We start from the raw sequence: 19,708 nt of genomic DNA on the forward strand, positions 1-19,708 counted from the left end.
GGGTATTCACTCTCCTGGACCCACGGTACAAGCAAAATCTTTCCACTCTCATCCCTGGAGAGGAAAGGAGTGTGAGAATGCATGAATACCAGCAGGCCCTGGTGCACAAGCTGAAACAGTATTTCCCTTCTGACAGCGCTAGCGGCAGAGGGCATACTTGTGCGGGACAAGTAGCGAGGGAGAGTAGGCGAGCAGGCAGCTTGTCCAGCACTGGAAGGGGTAAGCTTTACAAGGCTTTTGCCAGTTTTATGTCACCCCAGCAAGACACTGTCACCTGTCCCCAGTCTCGGCAGAGTAGGGCTGATCTTTACAGAAAGATGGTGAGGGAGTACGTAGCTGACCATACCATCGTCCTAAATGATCACACAGTTCCCTACAACTACTGGGTTTCAAAGCTGGACATGTGGCACGAACTGGCGCTGTACGCCTTGGAGGTTCTTGCCTGCCCTGTCGCTAGCGTGTTGTCTGAGCGGGTTTTCAGTGCAGCTGGTGGCATCATCACCGATAAGCGTACACGCCTGTCGACTGACAGCGCTGACAGGCTGACGCTTATCAAGATGAATAAAGCCTGGATTTCTCAGGATTTTCATTCTCCACCAGGTGAAAGAAGCTCAACCTGAATAATGTATGCACTCCTCCTCCTCATTGTCCTCCTTCTCCTCCTCTTTGTACACTAAAGCAGAGGAAACTGGCTATTTTTTTCCAGGGCCAACTGGCTATATCTATAGTACTCTATGTATTTAATTTTTCAAAACAATTTTTGGGAGTGCCACATACAGGCACTCAATCTATTTAATTTTTATGGAGGACCACCTACCTGCTCCTCTGGTTTGAAAACTTTTTGGACTGCCACATACAGGCACTCAATTTATTTAATTTTTCTGGAGGACCACCTACCTGCTCCTCTGGTTTGAAAACTTTTTTGGACTGCCACATACAGGCACTATCCAAATTAAATTGTCTCCATAGCAGCCTCCACACATCGTCTTTTTAGCTGCCTCCACATGTTGTCTCCATAGCTGCCTCCAAAAGTCATCCATATAGCTGCCTCCATACATGGTCCCCTTATCAAACGAGCTGTGTCAGGCAGAATTTCGGGTTGTTTTCATGGCTTCCACATCAAACTTGTTAACTTTGTCGCCACCCTGCTGTGTAATCCACAAAATATACTGGCAAACTTTTATCATTTACCAATATTATTTCAGCGCTTCTTGCGCATCTGTTTACATTCCCCTCACCCGCCATAATCCAAACTTATAAGAACACTACTACAGTTGATCTTATACAAAAGGTTCTTAGAAGTGCTGTTTGGGGAGTAGCCGAGAGACAGGGGCTTGGATTGGCGAAAGCTCGGCTGGCAGCGGAGCGCCAGCTCCATCCCAAGATCCAACTAACATAGTTTTAACTGCAGCACCTTTAATCTACTACTAGTTCACTGCCTCCATACATGGTCCCCTTATCAAACGAGCTGTGTCAGGCAGAATTTTCAGGTGTTTCACCAGATACATAGTGGAACTCGGCCCATCTGTCGCCGCCATGCTGGAGACCTGAAGTTGCAATCATAGCAGCGCAATATGAATGCCCCATACTGTCGCTCTTAATCATGGAACCATTAAAAATAGAACCACTATGCTATTCCATTATTCCTAGGTGAAATATTCAAACGACACGGCCTGCTTTGAAAATTATAATTTTTTCAAAGTAAACGCTTCTGGCCCCCAGGCCCATTTTGGGTGGGGAGGAGCCGAGAGACAGGGGCTTGGACAGGCGAAAGCTCGCCTGGCAGCGGACCGCCAGCTCCATCCCAAGATTAGGCAGCCTCAGAGGCATCCATGCATGCTGCCCCTGCTGTTTCCTGTCCATTTTGCCTCCACGATCCTCCACAGCATCCACCAATGTCTCCATGCGCAACTTTAAACTCTCTATACCCCAGACGCTGGAGAGCGAGAGGATATACAGCACATCATCCCCTTATCAAAGGAGCTGTGTCAGGCAGAATTTTCAGGTGTTTCACCAAATACATAATGGAACTCGGCCCATCTGTCGCCGCCATGCTGGAGACCTGAAGTTGCAATCATAGCAGCGCAATATGGATGCCCCAGTAGTCACTCTTAATCATGGAAGTCGTCTCCATGGCTGCCTCCACATGTCGTCCCTTTATTAAACGAGCTGTGTCAGGCTAATTTTTCGGGTGTTTCACCAGATACGTTATGGAACTTGGTCACTATGTCGCCACCATGCTGTGTTATCGACTAAATATACTGTCAACCTTTTGTTCACATAGGAAATCATTTCACCTCCTTTGGTGAAACCTGAGTCCATTTAGGGTATATCGCCATGACACTCTCTAGCCTGCCGCTGCTGCCGCTGCCTCTGCATGCCGTCCCCTATAGTGTCAGGGTCAATTATTGGATGTTTTAGATGCTATCTAGCCTCATTCGGTCACTCTGTCATGGCCATGCTGTTGCCCATAATTTTGGCATAATGGTGCGATTAAGCAGCCTCACATGCATCCATGCATGCTGCCCCTGCTGTTTCCTGTCCATTTCCGTGGTGTTTCTATCCTTTTCTGAGGTTCCCAGGTGTTTGGCCAAGCTTCCCTGTGCAGACCCTTGGTCCCCTTGAAAAATGCTCGAGTCTCCCATTGACTTCAATGGGGCTCGTTATTCGAGACGAGCACTCGAGCATCGGGAAAAGTTCGTCTCGAATAACGAGCACCCGAGCATTTTAGTGCTCGCTCATCTCTAATAATGATCTATATATATTATTGACCTATGGGGACACCAATTTACCAGCTTTATGAAGTCATCTGAAGGATGACCTTTTATTCCAATAATTTATTATAATAATAATAATTTTATAATTTAATATTTTTATAATAATAATTTTATTTTTATATCTAGTGCTACCAATGATTATACACGAATCTACTCCCTTTACGATTTTTATATTGGTGTTGTTCGGTATCTGACTCTGCTTACATCCAATTACCATTTTTTTTATATATATATTTATATTTTTATACATATTTCTATTTCTGTGTATCTATATATTTATATATCTATACTTAGCCTATTATATTTTATTATCCATCGGTTCATCTCTTTGCCTACTTGGCTATTTTGGATGCTGCACCTTTGGATATTTCTTATATGTGTGTGTGTATATATACATGTTTTCTAGCCTCATCTCAAACCCCCAGAAAGTGACCCCCCACTGGTATTGAAACTCCCAATAGGGAACCACAAGTGCTTTACTAATGGTTTGAAGAGCTACGTGTGGACTGGGATAAAATGATATCATTGTTTATGGGTTTAGAGAATATACAATTTCTCTTGATGTTACTGAATACAGTGATGTCACAGCACAGGGAGAGTATTATTTCATATAATGATATTATAAAACAACAACAAAGTTGAAGAAAACATATTCCAAAGACTTTAATGTTCTATTGATTTCACTAGTAACAAAAAATACATATTAATATCACAGCAGGCAGATAGTTACTACAGGGATGTCCTGCACAAAGTAATAGAACATTGGGCCATAAATAACAATTGTGATTTCACAACAAAAGGAAAGCAGATACAAAATGCAAAACAAAGTGTCTCACATCATCTATAGGAATCCTTTACCATATAATGGGGCAGATTTACTTACCCGGCCCATTCACGATCCAGCGGCGCCTTCTCTGCGGTGGATTCCATGTCCGGCCGGGATTCACTAAGGCAGTTCCTCCGCCGTCCACCAGGTGGCGCTGCTGCGCTGAAAAGCATCCGAATGCCCTGAAATTCACCGAGCCGGACCAAGTGAAGGAAAGTGCGTCCCAAGCGACACATTTCCCGTTTTTAAATGCGGTGGTTTTTCCGAATACGTTGGGTTTTCGTTCGGCCACGCCCTTGATTTCCGTTGCGCATATTCCGTCGCCGATGCGCCACAATCCGATCGCGTGCGCCAAAAACCCGGGGCAATTCAGGGGAAATCGGAAATATTCGGGTAACACGTCGGGAAAACGCGAATCGGGCCCTTAGTAAATGACCCCCAATATCCCCTATAATAATAATAATTCTTTATTTATATAGCACCTACAGGTTACGCAGCGCTGCACAGAATTTGTCAAATTGGTCCCTGTCCCCATGGGGCTCACAATCTAATCAACCCACCAGTATGTTTTGAAGTGTGGAAGGAAATCCACGCAAACACGGAGAGAACATACAAACTCTTTGAAGATGTTGACCTGGGACTAGAGCCCAGGACCCCAGCGCTGCAAGGCAGAAGTGCTACTCACTGAGCCACTGTGCTGCCCCAGTAGCTAGACCCTGCATGTAATTTCAGCAGACCTATATGTAAATATATTCAGCTTCGGAACAATTCTTTAATAACAAAATACACACAGGGGACATCTATCTTTCCCATGCTCCAGGTCATACTCATTCAATATCATCAAATCAGTGCTGTCTCCTGCAGAAAAGACTTAAGAAATTAGTAGAATCCAAGGAAATCAAAGAAAAGTCGCACGTGGTCACCATTCCGGCTAAGAGAGCGATCAGCTCCGGGGGCCAGGAGACCCAGATACAGGACACCATGAGATACATGACACTGCCCTTAAAGTCAACAATTAAAGCAGAAAACATTTGTTGTTAGATGCAATGATTATAAGTTATTTTAGCTTCCTTGAAGTCTCTTAATCAAGTGCATGATGTTTAAATGATCTATATAGAGGAGATGACACAATGGGGCTCATTTACTAAGGGTCCGAACACCGCACTTTCGTCGGGTTTCCCAAATATTTCCGTTTTGCACCGAGTTGCCCTGGGATTTTGGCGCACGTGATTGGATTGTGTCGCATCGGCGCCGGTTTGTACGCTACAGAAATCAGGGGGCGTGGTCGTCGGACAACCCAACGGAATCAGACAAACCGCAGAATTTAAAAAAGGATTTGTGTCACAAGATCAAGCACTCACATGCACAGGGAAGAAGAAGGTGAACTCCGGCGGACCTCGGCGCAGCAGTGACACATGCAGGAACTCGGTACACGATGTTAGTGAATCGCGCCGGAACCGAACCCTCGTCGGACAATGCACCACGGGATTGCGACGGGATCGGGTAAGTAAATCTGCCCCAATGTGTCCTTATCCCAGATGTACCTGACCGATATTCAGCTTCTATGTTTCGCTATTATGGGCATTTGTCCTTTGTAATAAGTAATCCATGAAGTTCTGGAGAACCTTGGACATCTCATTCCTTAATTTGGCCGTTCTGTAGATCAGGTAGGAGGAATGTAGAGCCGGGAGAAAACTAATAATTTTATAAAGCCAAGAAAGTTCCATACAATAAAAATATACACTCACCGGCCACTTTATTAGGTACACCTGTCCAACTGCTCGTTAACACTTAATTTCTAATCAGCCAATCACATGGCGGCAACTCAGTGCATTTAGGCATGTAGACATGGTCAAGACAATCTCCTGCAGTTCTCCCGAGCATCAGTATGGGGAAGAAAGGTGATTTGTGGCCTTTGAACGTGGCATGGTTGTTGGTGCCAAAAGGGCTGGTCTGAGTATTTCAGAAACTGCTGATCTACTGGGATTTTCACGCACAACCATCTCTAGGGTTTACAGAGAATGGTCCGAAAAAGAAAAAACATCCAGTGAGCGGCAGTTCTGTGGGCAGAAATGCCTTGTTGATGCCAGAGGTCAGAGGAGAATGGGCAGACTGGTTCGAGCTGATAGAAAGGCAACAGTGACTCAAATCGCCACCCGTTACAACCAAGGTAGGCAGAAGAGCATCTCTGAACGCACAGTACGTCGAACTTTGAGGCAGATGGGCTACAGCAGCAGAAGACCACACCGGGTGCCACTCCTTTCAGCTAAGAACAGGAAACTGAGGCTACAATTTGCACAAGCTCATCGAAATTGGACAGTAGAAGATTGGAAAAATGTTGCCTGGTCTGATGAGTCTCGATTTCTGCTGCGACATTCGGATGGTAGGGTCAGAATTTGGCGTCAACAACATGAAAGCATGGATCCATCCTGCCTTGTATCAACGGTTCAGGCTGGTGGTGGTGGTGTCATGGTGTGGGGAATATTTTCTTGGCACTCTTTGGGCCCCTTGGTACCAATTGAGCATCGTTGCAATGCCAAAGCCTACCTGAGTATTGTTGCTGACCATGTCCATCCCTTTATGAGCACAATGTACCCTGTAACATCTGATGGCTACTTTCAGCAGGATAATGCGCCATGTCATAAAGCTGGAATCATCTCAGACTGGTTTCTTGAACATGACAATGAGGTCACTGGACACAAATGGCCTCCACAGTCACCAGATCTCAATCCAATAGAGCATCTTTGGGATGTGGTGGAACGGGAGATTTGCATCATGGATGTGCAGCCGACAAATCTGCGGCAACTGTGTGATGCCATCATGTCAATATGGACCAAAATCTCTGAGGAATGCTTCCAGCACCTTGTTAAATCTATGCCACGAAGAATTGAGGTGGTTCTGAAGGCAAAAGGGGGTCCAACCCGTTACTAGCATGGTGTACCTAATAAAGTGGCCGGTGAGTGCATATCTGGGTGTATGTACAGTACCTAGAGGAGTGTGTATCTGGGTATATGTACGGTACCTAGAGGAGTGTGTATCTGGGTGTGTGTACAGTACCCAGAGGACTGTGTATCTGGGTACATGTACAGTACCTAGAGGAGTGTGTATCTGGGTGTATGTACAGTAACTAGAGGAGTGTGTATCTGGGTGTATGTACAGTACCTAGAGGAGTGTGTATCTGGGTGTATGTACAGTACCTAGAGTAGTGTGTATCTGGGTGTATGTACAGTACCTAGAGGAGTGTGTATCTGGGTGTATGTACAATACCTAGTGGAGCATGTATCTGGGTGTATGTACAGTACCTAGAGGAGTGTGTATCTGGGTGTATGTACAGTACCTAGAGGAGTGTGTATCTGGGTGTATGTACAGTACCTAGAGGAGTGTGTATCTGGGTGTATGTACAGCACCTAGAGGAGGGTGTATCTGGGTGTATGTACAGTACCTAGAGGACTGTGTATCTGGGTGTATGTACAGTACCTAGAGGACTGTATATCTGGGTGTATGTACAGCACCTAGAGGAGTGTGTATCTGGGTGTATGTACAGCACCTAGAGGAGTGTATATCTGGGTGTATGTACAGCGCCTAGAGGAGTGTGTATCTGGGTGTAAGTACAATACCTAGAGTAGTGTGTATCTGGGTGTATGTACAGTACCTAGAGGAGTGTGTATCTGGGTGTATGTACAATACCTAGTGGAGCATGTATCTGGGTGTATGTACAGTACCTAGAGGAGTGTGTATCTGGGTGTATGTACAGTACCTAGAGGAGTGTGTATCTGGGTGTATGTACAGTACCTAGAGGAGTGTGTATCTGGGTGTATGTACAGCACCTAGAGGAGGGTGTATCTGGGTGTATGTACAGTACCTAGAGGACTGTGTATCTGGGTGTATGTACAGTACCTAGAGGACTGTATATCTGGGTGTATGTACAGCACCTAGAGGAGTGTATATCTGGGTGTATGTACAGCGCCTAGAGGAGTGTGTATCTGGGTGTATGTACAGTACCTAGAGGAGTGTGTATCTGGGTGTATGTACAGTACCTAGAGGACTGTGTATCTGGGTGTATTTACTTTACCTAGAGGAGTGTGTATCTGGGTGTATGTACAATACCTAGAGGACTGTGTATCTGGGTGTATGTACAGTACCTAGAGGAGTGTGTATCTGGGTGTATGTACAGTACCTAGAGGAGTGTGTATCTGGGTGTATGTACAGCACCTAGAGGAGGGTGTATCTGGGTGTATGTACAGCACCTAGAGGAGTGTATATCTGGGTGTATGTACAGCACCTAGAGGAGTGTGTATCTGGGTGTATGTACAGTACCTAGAGCATACCTCCCAACATTTGTGAAAGGGAAAGAGGGACAAAATGGTGGCACGCGTAGCGTGCTGCGGCGATCCCCCTAAGCCACACCCCCAATCACTCCCTGGCCACGCCCCAAATCTTAGCCATATTATAATAATAAAAATCATCTCAATAAAAAAAATAATAAATTATCCTCTATGGGATTTGAACCTAGAACTTGCAGTGTCCATGTACAATAATAACAGTGCCCCAACCAACTGAGCTATTAGCGCTGTGATGATTATTATTATTTTTACTATTATTAATAATCGTCTCCATAATAATAAAAATAATAAAATGTATAATAATAATAGTCTCAATAATTACAATAATAATCTCTGAGAAGATCCCTCTCTATATATAAGTGCATTAAGTCTGTGTCACAGTGTAACAGTGGCAGATAACATTTCTTAGTTACCAGAAATCCTCAGATATGTATCACTGGGCTTATAGCTCAGTTAGTTAAGGCTCCTGCAGAGTGTCCCAGGCTCAAATCTCAGACTGGGCACAAATTTATTTAATTTAATTAAATAAAGAGCTTGTGTCTGGGAAAGCCCTAGGAGACCATATATGGACAGATGCTGATCTGAGCCTGATGACGTGGTCCCTGCTCTCCGCTAACCCGACACTTCTTTGAAAAGGATTCCCTGCCCGATGTCTGTAGAAGCCATTCTGTACTATGAGTTCTGGCTTTGAAAGTATTTACTATTTGGACACAGCGCCGGGACATGCAGGACCTGGGGCAAAAATCCGTGACAATCTGACAGCTGCCCGTGATGCGGGGCAGAGGTGAGAAAAACGGGACTTTCCCGACAAAATCGGGACGGTTGGGAGCTATGTATAGTACTTGAAGGAGTGTGTATCTGGGTGCATGTACAGCTTCTAGAGGAGGGTATATCCGGGGTTTATGTACAATACCTAGTGGAGCATGTATCTGGGTGTATGTAAAGCACCTGGAGGAGGGTGTATCTGGGTGTATGTACAGTACCCAGTGGAGTGTATATCTGGGTATATGTACGGTACCTAGAGGAGTGTGTATCTGGGTGTATGTACAGTACCTAGAGGAGTGTGTATCTGGGTGTATGTACAGTACCTAGAGGAGTGTGTATCTGGGTGTATGTACAGTACCTAGAGGAGTGTGTATCTGGGTGTATGTACAGTACCTAGAGGACTGTGTATCTGGGTGTATGTACTTTACCTAGAGGACTGTGTATCTGGGTGTATGTACAGTACCTAGAGGAGTGTGTATCTGGGTGTATGTACAGTACCTAGAGGAGTGTGTATCTGGGTGTATGTACAGTACCTAGAGGAGTGTGTATCTGGGTGTATGTACAGCACCTAGAGGAGGGTGTATCTAGGTGTATGTGCAGCACCTAGAGGAGTGTATATCTGGGTGTATGTACAGCACCTAGAGGAGTGTATATCTGGGTGTATGTACAGCACCTAGAGAAGTGTGTATCTGGGTGTATGTACAGTACCTAGAGCATACCTCCCAACATTTGTGAAAGGGAAAGAGGGACAAAATGGTGGCACGCGATCCCCCTAAGCCACACCCCCAACCACTCTCTGACCACGCCCCAAATTTTAGCCATATTATAATAATAAAAATCATCCCAATAAAAAAAAAAAAAAAATTATCCTCTATGGGATTTGAACCTAGAACTTGCAATGTCCATGTACAATAATAACAGTACCCCAACCAACTGAGCTATTAGCTCTGTGATTATCAAGGTTTAGAATTTTGGTAACTAAGAACTATGACTACTGTTACACTGTGACACAGATTTAATGCCTTGGTATAAAGGGAGGGATCTTCTCAGAGATTATTGTAATTATTGCGACTATTATTGTTATTGTTATTATTATTATTATTATTATTATTATTATGGAGATTATTATTATTATTGAGATGATTATTATTATTTTTATTATTATTAATAATCGTCTCAATAATAATAAAAATAATAAAGTATAATAATAATAATAATAATAATAGTCTCAATAATTACAATAATAATCTCTGAGAAGATCCCTCTCTATTTATCAGTGGCAGATAACACTTCTTAGTTACCAGGAATCCTCAGCTCTGTATCACTGGGCTTATAGCTCAGTTAGTTAAGGCTCCTGTCAACAGTGCAGAGGGTCCCAGGTTCGAATCTCAGCCTGGCCAAAACTTAATTTAATTAAATAAAGAGCTTGTGTCTGGGGAAGCCCTGGAGACCATATATGGACAGATGCTGATCAGACCTGATGACGTGGTCCCTGCTCTCCGGCTAAGCCGACACTTCTCTGAAAAGGATTCCCAGCCCGATGTCTGCTCTGGGGAACCCTAGGAGATGCAGTGACCATATATGGAGAGATGCTGATCTGAGCTGATGACGTGGTCCCTGCTCTCCGGCTAAGCCGACACTTCTCTGAAAAGGATTCCCAGCCCGATGTCTGCTCTGGGGAACCCTAGGAGATGCAGTGACCATATATGGATAGAGATCTGAAGCTGATGACGTGGTCCCTGCTTTCCGCTAAGCCCGACACTTCTCTGAAAAGGATTCCCTGCCATTCTGTACTGTGAGTTCAGGCTTTCAAAGTATTTACTATGGGGACACAGCAGCGGGACCTGGGGGGAAATTCCGTGACAATCTCATAGCTGCCCGTGACGCGGGGCAGAGGTACGAAAAATGGGACTTTCGCGTCAAAATCGGGACGGTTGGGAGCTATGCCTAGAGGACTGTGTATCTGGGTGTATGTACAGTACCTAGAGGAGGGTGTATGTACAGCACCTAGAGGACTGTGTATCTGGGTGTATGTACAGAAGCAATAATTGTATGGAAATGTGACTGTATTGGGGTACAGAGTCTCTCTTTGCAGTTGCTTAAATATTCACGTGAGAATAAGTGGGTGTCCCTGTTTTATTTTTTTGTAACTGGCATAATGAATGAAATAATGACTTATTCAGGGTGGGCAGGTGCCAATAGTTATTTTTAAGCTTGTCAATATAGAACCTGGTGTACATACCTTCACTGTAGGACATGGCCACCATTAGGACAGTGCTGGTAGGTGTTTCTTTGAATTATTGATTGTTATGTGTCACAATCAATAATAATCGATAATTGCTCCATGACAAATTGAGTCCCTACATAACAAATAATACTTTATATAATAAAAATAGTAATAATAATCAAAAAATTAATTCTTGATATTTTAGCCATTGTATTCGACAGCAATGCAAAGATTATGGGGTACAAATGCAAACAAAATGAGACATTCCAGGGTGATATCATGATCAGATAAAACAATAGAAATGAGGTTCCTCTTACCAAGAATTTACATTTTTCATAAGGCATCAGAGTATATAGATAGATAGATAGATATACTAGAAACACTTCTATACAAGCGAAAATGTAACACTCACACAAATTTAAAAATAATTTCTGTCATCGTCCTAATGTTAAAGGGAACCTGTCATCAGGAATTGGCCTAATAAACCACTACCAGTATGTTGTCAAGCAGCTGAGCGGCTTCTAGATGATGTTCCTATTATGGCCCAGTGTGGTGCCATCATCAAGAAAATCAACTTTAAAGTGAGATATAAATTGGTTTTATGAAGTCAAAGAGGCGGAGTTTAACAGTGAAGTCAAGCTTTCCCTGCCTCAAAACAACCACTTCATGTAATTTATGGACCTGCTTCCAGGGAAATCATTGATCAAATCTCCTGAGGTCCGATGCATTGAGTCAATCACATGGAGGAGGTGTTCAGCGGCAGGGAGACCTTGACTTTAGTGTTGAACTCTCCACCTCCCTGACTTTATTCATGTAACTTACATCTAACTTCGAAGTTGATTTTCTAAATGATGCCACCAAACTGGTAGTGGTTATTAGGCCAATTTTTGATGACAGGTTCCCTTTAGGTTTTGTTTAGCTACTCACCTACCATCCACCTATCCCATGAGTGTTCTCTAGTCAGTCCTTCCCTCCTTCCTTCACCACTTACAACTCTCCTGCACTCCAAGGTTTATCTAACGACCTTAACACATCTTGTTCTTCAGTTAAGCTGATAATCCAAATCTTTGGATCTGCAGGTCATCACAGAAACATGGATCCATCAGGATGATACTTATTTACTACATACCCCCCCCCCCCCCAATTCTCCTTATTGAGCTGCTACTTCTATGGTCTCTCTTGTCTCTGTATTTTTCCTATAGAAAAAGAAATTCATTACTTTCTGCAGAACTTTGGAAATCTGATTCCTGAGTTTTGTCGTTGTATAGATAAGGTAAGAGGAATGGAGAATTGGGAGAAGGTCCAGGATAAGGTAAGGCCAAATAATCAACACATTATAAAATTGGTGAAATAAAAAAACAATAAAATGACCAAAGAAGTACATGGTGTTATATATGACAGTAAAGGACACAAATCTCATCGCTGAGTAATATGTCTCCAGGTTGATGGATAAGTTACTGCTCATCTTCATCCTTGTTGTGTGATGATACAATGAGGCGAAGAGGAGAACTGAGGAGAGGAAATAGAAAAGCAGAGGGAGGAAAGTTCCAATAAAAAACATCAATAAAATATTTTCCGCCTTAAATAGTCTAATTGTAGTTACATTATAAGTTCCACCTGTGGTCACCTTAGAGAATCTCATAAATTGACCTATCACACAATTTATAACAGAGAGAAGTAGTGAGGCTACAATGAGACAACCAGTCCTGTGTAATATCATCCTCCTCAGATACAGGAACAGTCTGGTGTGGAGGTTGGAGACCTTCAGGCACAAAACGATGGAGAGCAGAGATGTCAACCAAACGTTGGCATAAGTGAAGAAAATATAAATTGATTCCAAAATAGCCAAAGTGACACTTAAATCCAGGGGTTTCCGAACAAGATTCACCACATACACATTTAGAATTTCCTGCTTACTCAACAAGAATGCAACCAACATCACATCTAAACTACAAGCAAACTGAGCACCGATCCGGGAAATCCCAAGAGAAGTCACAATGTGGTCAACAGGAGTCACCGATCTTCCTCTCCACCAGTCACTGACATTGACTCCTATAATAAATGAATGTACCACCAGTCCGGCTATGAGAGCCACCAGTCCCGGGACCAGGAGTGACCAGACATCACCGTCACCCCATATAGTATCAGCCATCTCTCCTGTAGTGTGAGGATCCCGATAACACAACAAGTTCTTATCAAAGGTCTCATGCAAAGCTTTTGTCATTTATTGAAATTTTGCTAAATTTATCATGGTAATGCAGAATACACAAGGATGAATCTGAGCTGGCAAAAGGGTTCAATTACATAGCGGATCACATCACATAGGAGAAGCTCATTTTACAAAAGGAAACAAAAACAAGTAATCCATTTTCACTTTTAAAAGGAAATCTACCAATACTGAAAATAGATAGTTAACTCAAGCCTACCTCTCTAGCTGCCTGCACCCTGATGCAGGATCTTATGTTAATTACCCATAAAACATTGTGGGGTGTTAATAATATTGCTCTTTAAATTATGCAAATTAGCACTATGCGCTCGTCTGCATATCACACAGGAGGCTCCGGTTGCTTCCAATGTTTCACGCCTCCTGCGTGCTGTGTATTATACCCAAACCCCCAATTCTGCAGTTCACTTGAGCCGATAACATCACCTGGATTTCGAGAACTCTTGTGCATGCGAGATCATCACCTCTTTTGCCCAGGCTCTGGGTTGAATTTTGCAGAATGGCTGCATCTCGGTTGATAAGTGTGCAGGAAAAAGATCGCCCAAGAGCCGGGTGACATCACCGATTCTGCAGAATGGAAGGGTGCAGGTATAATACACAGCACGCAGGCACGAATAATTAGAAGCAGCCAGAGAGCCGGAGCGCCCTGTGTGATTTGCAGAGGAGTGTTCGTGTTAATGTGCAAAATTACAGAGCAATTTTTTTTGCCAGCACAAGGTTTTATAGATAATCAACATAAGATCCCGCATCCGGGTGCAGGCAGCTAGACAGAAGTATGCTTGGGTTAACTAGCAATTTTCAAAGTGGTAGATTTCATTAAGTTGCTTTTATAATAAATAAATTACATTCCTCATCTGGTCCTAAATTAGACATTAAGTATAATACCCGAGAGCTGCACTCACTATTCTGCTGCTGGTGCAGTCACTGTGTACATACATGTCATTACTTGTCAGGCTCCAGGGGTAGTGGACCCAGTGGACCACCGGGGACAATCACGTAAGCCGACACCTGGGACCAGAATCTATGTGGCACCTGGTTTTCAGCAGAGCCCGCCGCAAAGCGGCAAAGGTACCACCAGGTCGTTTCACAGGTGCAACTTTGTGCGGGGTGGCTGCCAAGGCAAGGTACAGAAACGGAAGGCAGGTTTTGTGGTCGGTGATAGGCAGGAGGTCAAGACAGGCGGCAAAGGTTCAGGGTCAGATGCGGAGCAGAATGTAGGGCTGGCAGCGGAGGAGAGTAAATGGGAAGAGGCCCGTGGTCACAAAGGGAAATCACACTAATCGAAAAGGTCATGGAAAAAAAGCTTATTCTAAGGCTGTGAGACAAAATAAAAATCTACAGTGCAGCATCAGCCCAACACCAGGAGGGAAGATGACAGACTAAGGGACACTAAAAGAGAACCCCCATAAAGGAGAGAGGCCCTCCCCGTGCCCAGCCTCTCATACTCCAGAGAGCGCACCTTCACCAGGTCACCCAGAATGTTCCTAACCACCTCATCCACCGGGAGGATTTTACGCTGCATCGATACTAAGCACTGTGCGTTCCACGTGTGGTACCTGACCACTAGCTGACTAGGAATAACATGCAGCGGTCCCGGCCACCCAGGCCTCTGAATGCTCCATAGGCCCACTCCGCATAGGAGAGACCGGCCAACCCGGGCCAATGGATGGAACCACCCACCCGGTTGTACACCTCTGTGTTAAAGGGACAATGAAGCAGGAAGTGGTCCATGTTCTCCAGCAGGCCACCGCACTCCTCTTGGGGACATCCCCATTCCTCAAAACTCTAACACTTCATATTGTCCCTCACACACAGCTTTCCATTGAAGCAGCGCCAAGTCAAGTCCAAGAACTTCAAAGGGATCATGATGGAATTCAAAAGACTTAAACCCACACCCCGATCCTGACTTGGGCAATCCCTGAGGGCCAGAGGCTTCTGGAAATGGGTCAACAGAACCCTCTTGTCGAGGAGTTTCCTCACATTCCCAGACCCCACCGGTGAATCACCTTCAGAACCGGGGTGGCATAAGCCGGAAGACGCCCATGCGTTGTACGGAGATCCTTCACTTGCCCTCCTGTCTCCCATTCCTGGAAGAAAGGCCGAAACCATCCCCTACAGGAGTATACCCACGGAGGAGCCCTCTCTTTCCAGAGGTTTACTACATTGATCTTAATGAAAGTATTCACTAGGAATACAACCCTCCTTGTCTCCTTGTGCGGTAAGTAACCTCCCTTAGGTTTAGCCTATTCCCCCATAACAGCTGGAAGAACAGACTGTAGACCCGTGTCCAGAGTGGTTCCGGCAAGATGCATACACTGCCCAGATATATCAGAAGTGGAAGCAGATAAGTTTAGATCAGATTCACCCTTTCTCTGAGGTCAAAGACCAACCCTTCCACTGGTCCGACTTCCTCAGCGCCCGAGGAAAGTTACTCATTGAATACCTCAGTCAAGAGGGGAACTAAGGAGTCCCAAAAGGTCTTATAAAACTCAGATGTTAAGCCATCCAGACCTGGTGATTTCTTGAGGACGAGCCCTTCAATCGCCAGGCTGACTTCCTCTTCCTTGATCATTTCAGTCAAAACATCAATAGAGGGGTCTACTCCTGGTTAGGGAACAGTTTCAGCCAGAAAGCTGACATCACATCCTGATCTAGATTCTTCCTGCCTAAGAGGTGTGAGTAGAAGGATCTGACGACCTCCAGGATCCCCGATCTGGACCTTTTCAGGGATCCCGTACTGTCATCTAGTCCTGTGACAACTTTACCACTCACTGACATCTTGCAGTTTCTGTAAGGGTTGCATGAGCGGTATTTCCCGTAATCCCTCTTTTAAAAACCAAAGATGAATGTCTATCGTAATGACACCTCTTAAGCAAAGATTTCACTCTGGAGATGTCCTCAATACTACCTCCAGTCGAGACGAGATGCTCGAGTTTCCTTCTGAGGCCCTGATAAAGGTGGTACCTGTCCAGGTTCCTGAGGCTCGAACATCTCCCACCACTCTGACTAACTGCTTCAAAGGCCCAGCAACGGTACTTGGCTCTGAAGAAAGTCCTCAAAGGATTGTCTGATCTCTGCTTCTTGCAGGAGAGACTAATTGAGCTTCCACTAGCCTCTTCCCATCCAGGGGGGTCTCTGTAACATTCAGAGAAAACAAAATTAAACAGTGGTCGGAGAAATCCACCTCAACAACGGACACTGCTGAAGAAATGGCTTCCTCCTTTAAATAAAACCTGTCTATTCTAGACCTGCATCTACCCGTATAATAGGTGAACCCTGCGTGGCCTGGGGTGTGCCGGATGTGGACATCCACCAGGCGAGCCTCACTAGCTATGCTATTAAGAGCAACGCCATCATAAGTCAGCTTGTCTCTGGAACCTCCCCTATCTTGTGACCTCCTCATGACATCATTGAAGTCCCCTACAAAGACCACCTGCTGACGTGTAAAAAAGTAGGGCTTGATCCACGTAAACACTTCCAGTCCCACTTGGACTGGGGACCATAGATGTTAATAAGACAAAGTTCTTGTCCCTTCATGAAGACATCCAGGATCAGGCACCTCCCCATCCCTAACTCAATAACCCTTTGGCATTCTCCACTATATGGCTTGGCCGCAAGAGACCAATAAGTCTCCATTCCCTCTTAGCTTTAAACACGGCCGCCAAATCTGGCAGCCTTGTCTCCTGCAAAAATAAAATGTCAGCTTCAACACAGCCGAGAAAATCAAGGGCCGCAAATCTAGCCGCATCAGACTTAATGTTGGCGACATTAATGGACGCCAGCGTCAACTGAGTAGGTGCCGCCATCATGAGTGATTGAGTTAGACGGCTTTCTTTTTCCCACCGCCCTTCTCAATTTCGGTAGAGAACACTTTTGCTCTCTTTTTTGACACTGTAGTTTTCATATTAGCTCTTTCACCCTTGTCTCTGGACTCCAGGACAGTCTCCCATTCTGAGGATGAAGCATCTCCAGCGGAAGACTCAGCATCTCCTGAAAGCCCTCCCACCATCTCCGTAACCTCACCCTCACCCTCTGAAGCAGAGATGTTGTCAAGGGCTTGGAACCGGTTGGAAAGACCAACCAGAGGGGAATCAGTTTGACCTTCCTTAGGCTTCTGAGTCAGGGTAGGAGAAGATTAAAAATCTCCCTTCTTTTTCTTATCCTTGCGCCCTGCTTGCGCCCTACACGCCCTATTATCCTCATCCATACTCTCATAATTGGAGGATTCTGAGAGCGTGGACGCTTCCTCCCTCTGGATTCTCCTGACCTCCTCATCCAACTCATCATTCCTCAGGGCCTCAGCAAGAAGATTGGGCTGAAGGACAGGGCCCGGAGGCAGTTACCCGCAACTCCCCCACCTCCCTGTCCGTTTGGCGCCTCTCCTGACGCCTCTGTAATGATGGCGTAACTTTCTTGTCTTTCTTCCCTGGCCCCTCAGTTCCTCCACCTCTGCTAGTTCCCTCCCCAGCAGATTCAGCCTCATGGCCTTCACCCACTGGAGCCAGAACTGTCTTGGCAAAAGAACGAGGACAACAGCTGAACTGGTGACCTAAGTCACCACACAGGTGACACTGAATCTGCTTACAAGATGCGGCGAGATGGACAACACAATGCGCACTTCTGCACGGTGCAGTTTGCACTTAAATGTGTTGGGTCACCACACCTGTGACACAGCTTCGGCTGACCCTGAAAGAAGATCTGGATGTGATCCCTCCCCAGGAAGGCTGATGAAGGGATGCGGGCAACCGAGTTACCTGAAACCTTTAACTTCATCATAAAGGCCCAGGCCCCTGACCAGATACCATACTTGTCCCGATTTTTCCTTGGCGTCTCTAATACTTAAGCATATCACCCAAGCCAAATCATGATGTCATAGCAAGAAAGTGATTCATTACGGTTAAAATAGTCACTTTCTTCGTTTCAATCCTTTTTATTGAATTTTCTAAGTTAAACACAACAACATACAAAATTATATGGATATACAGGCATTTACAAGCATTAGATATCCTATTTTGTCCATATTCTTTCTTATGGATGCTGGTTACCTCGATCTGTATCCTTTATTGGCTCATATCTTTACCAACATTTTTAACATCATACTCCATTCATTTGCTACTAACTCCCCTCCTTCTCTCACACATCCAGCACACCTCATTCACTAACACTTGATTTAGCTACCTTGCTCCTAATAATTTAGCAGCTTTCCCTCACTACCTGGTAGCAAATAAATGGATTAAATAACTAGGTAGCTAGCGTGTTGTCATCTTTACAAGGAACAAGATGCATGAGGAATAGGGATTATGGGAGCTCAGGGGCTAACAAGCCCATTACTCGATAGATATCAAGAGATACACTAGAGCCAATCTATAGGACTGATATGAAATGGTGTCTGGTTATTAGGATCCAAAACTAAGATATCCTTACAGATAGTCCTCTGATTAGTGAATATTAGAAATGAGCGAGTATACTCGTCCGAGCTTGATGCTCGTTCGAGTATTAGAGTACTCGGAACGGCTCGTTGCTCGGACGAGTATTTCCCCTGCTCAAGATCGAGCATTTAATTAAGAAAAGACAGTGAAGAACAGTGAAGAATACAATTAAAACAGTGAACACAGTGACCACAGGATCATTTAAGTGAAAAACACAGTGAAGAACACAGTGAAGAACATATTGCAGATGTTCCGAACATCTGCTCACTTAGCCGAAGACACGAGCGCAGACGCTGGATCAGGCATGCAGGAGCGGAGGCTGAAGTGGAATGGGGCTGGAGTGGGCATGGAGGAGTGGAGCGGGCATCACCAAGCAGGTATGGAGGAGAGAAGCGGTGGCTGGAGCGGGCATGGAGGAGCAGAGTGGGACAGGAGCGGCCATGGAGGATCGGAGCGGGCATAGAGGAATGGGCATCATGGAGCAGAGCGGGCATCACGGAACGGAGTGGGGCTGGAGCGGGCATCACGGAGTGGAGCGGGGCTGGAGCGGGCATGGAGGATCGGAGCGGGCATGGAGGAGAGGGCATCACGGAGCGGGGCTGGAGCGGGCATGGAGGATCAGAGCGGGCATCACGGAGCAGAGCGGGGCTGGAGCAGAGCAGAGCGGGGCTGAAATGGAGGCTGGAGCTGAGCGGGGCTGGAGCAGGACCAACACCACAGAAAGAACACAGAGAAGAACAGATTGCAGATGTTCCGAACATCTGCTAACTTATCAGAAGACACGCGTGCCAACGGTGTTCTTCACAATAGTATATGAAGAACATTATGTGTGAAGAACACATTGCAGATGTATGGAAACATCTGCAATGTGTTCTTCAAACATATTGTTCTTCATATACTATTGTGAAGAACAACGTTCTGCACGTGTGTCTTCCGATGAGTTAGCAGATGTGTCCTTCTTTAGCGTTCTTTCAATGTGTTCTTTCAGTGAAAAATGCTCGAGTCTCCCATTGACTTCAATGGGGCTCGTTATTCGAGACGAGCACTCGAGCATCGGGAAAAGTTTGTCTCGAATAACGAGCACTCGAGCATTTTAGTGCTCGCTCATCTCTAGTGA

Source organism: Engystomops pustulosus, chromosome 3 (assembly GCF_040894005.1).
Source record: "Engystomops pustulosus chromosome 3, aEngPut4.maternal, whole genome shotgun sequence".
In the NCBI taxonomy this organism is placed as follows: Eukaryota; Metazoa; Chordata; class Amphibia; order Anura; family Leptodactylidae; genus Engystomops; species Engystomops pustulosus.